The sequence below is a fragment of the Thunnus thynnus genome, chromosome 19 (genome assembly GCF_963924715.1).
Source record: "Thunnus thynnus chromosome 19, fThuThy2.1, whole genome shotgun sequence".
In the NCBI taxonomy this organism is placed as follows: domain Eukaryota; kingdom Metazoa; phylum Chordata; class Actinopteri; order Scombriformes; family Scombridae; genus Thunnus; species Thunnus thynnus.
Genome location: NC_089535.1, coordinates 8,261,972 through 8,263,590, shown reverse-complemented (window position 1 = coordinate 8,263,590; position 1,619 = coordinate 8,261,972). Strand labels below are relative to the sequence as shown.

Here is a 1,619-nt window from a genome sequence, read left to right as displayed (position 1 = left end):
ATCAGTGACTTATACTTCAAATGCATCATTGTATCCAGCTGAGGCAAAGTATCTCCATCTCATCCTTCATACATTTATGCAACCTCTCCAAAAGGGCAATGCTGTGAGAGAAAAGCTACACAGATGATTAAACTTTTAAAGGAATAATTTGACAATTTGGAAAATACTCTTATTCACTCTTTTGCCGGTGTCAATCAGTGTGTTTACATGCATTTAAGTAATCGGGTTACAGTCAGCTTTCTCCAGTAAGCTGATTTCTCAACTGTCATGTAAACGAGAAACCACCTGGTTATCATAAGCAGGTTAAGGGATTAGAGGAACCTGATTTCACCAGGTAGATTTCTCCTGAAGAACGTTGATTTCCATGAGGTAATTACACGGAGTGATACATCCTCGTATTTAGAATAATTCCATCCAAAGTCCAACTAAAACTGACTAAGACAAAGAAAGCTGTGGAAGTCTAAATAAATCAGTTTCCACCGCTGAACTTTTGACTATTCAGACACATTTACGCTGTGAGGAAGAGCTCTGTCTGTCCTCACCTGTATCTGGTTACTATGAATGCAGTGATCAACACTATTATTGTTTGAGCACCTGATGTGTGTCCCGTGGGTGTGGTGTTGGGGTGAATTGCATGGTGATGGGCTGATGGTACACAGGTGTGCTTGGGTGTGACCTCCAAACCGCAGTTACTTAACCAGCCACACTTGCTAGAGTCAGTCAGTTTGCTTGTCTCCTCTTGTGTGCAGGCACAGACTTTAATGGTTGTATTTGATGTAGTTTCCCTGTGCAAATATGATAATCTGAGTATTTATGTGGGTTGGTCTCTGTATTCTATTATGTGCACAATTTTGGTAGAAATGATGTTTGCAACTCACTGAGTCAGTTTGCTTGTCTCCTCTTGTGTGCAATGTGGGGGTGTACTGAACCTGCTGCTGGTTTTCCACTACATGAAACAGCTGGGTCGATGTCTGGAGAGCTGTATGGTGCAGAGCAGCAGCTGATTAGCAGAGCCCCTAGAAAATACAGCCCAACATTGATGCAGGGACCGACCAGCCATGAACCAGTGCCCAGCAACAGCACAGCAGTCCTTGGTGTAATGGTTTTGGCTTCGCTACACGCAGGGAAGAGAAGCTGAGCACACCCAGCCACAGATGTCCTATTCTTCCCTATCCAACTGATTCTTAACTCTCCTGGCTTTGGCCATGTTTAAGCCTTATTTATTTATTACAAGCAATCAATTAAAACAATGTGTTTTGTTTTGTTTTTAACTACATGGTCTGTTGCCTTTTGCCCATTTCTTTATACACTGGTTGGTCAATTATGAACTGGGAGTTGTACACACATTAAAAAGAGGAGAAAAAAGGAGAAAGATGCGTCTTCTATCACTAACAGAGTCAAAATCAGTAAGCTATGCTTCCAAAGTCCAGTGTAGGGAAGATAACTAATTACTTACCTGCTGCATGTAGATTACCTGTGTTACCCTGGTTACTTTAGTGCATGTAAACCCACTGAATAAGCTTAGTTTAGCATAGTTTGAAGACTGGAAACAGGTGGAAACAGCCAGCCTGGCACACTTGGAAGCTAAAATGTACCAGCCCGTTCTCACTCCCAACTCC

The 1,619-nt window shown here is 42.2% G+C and overlaps 1 long non-coding RNA gene across 1 annotated transcript; it reads left to right on the top strand.

The window, feature by feature from the left end:
* Nucleotides 1-661: 661 nt before the first annotated feature.
* LOC137170974 (uncharacterized) lies at nucleotides 662-1,271 on the top strand. The gene is made up of 2 exons (XR_010924695.1): nucleotides 662-815; nucleotides 960-1,271. It is a non-coding gene; the product is annotated as an uncharacterized lncRNA (long non-coding RNA).
* Nucleotides 1,272-1,619: the final 348 nt, after the last annotated feature.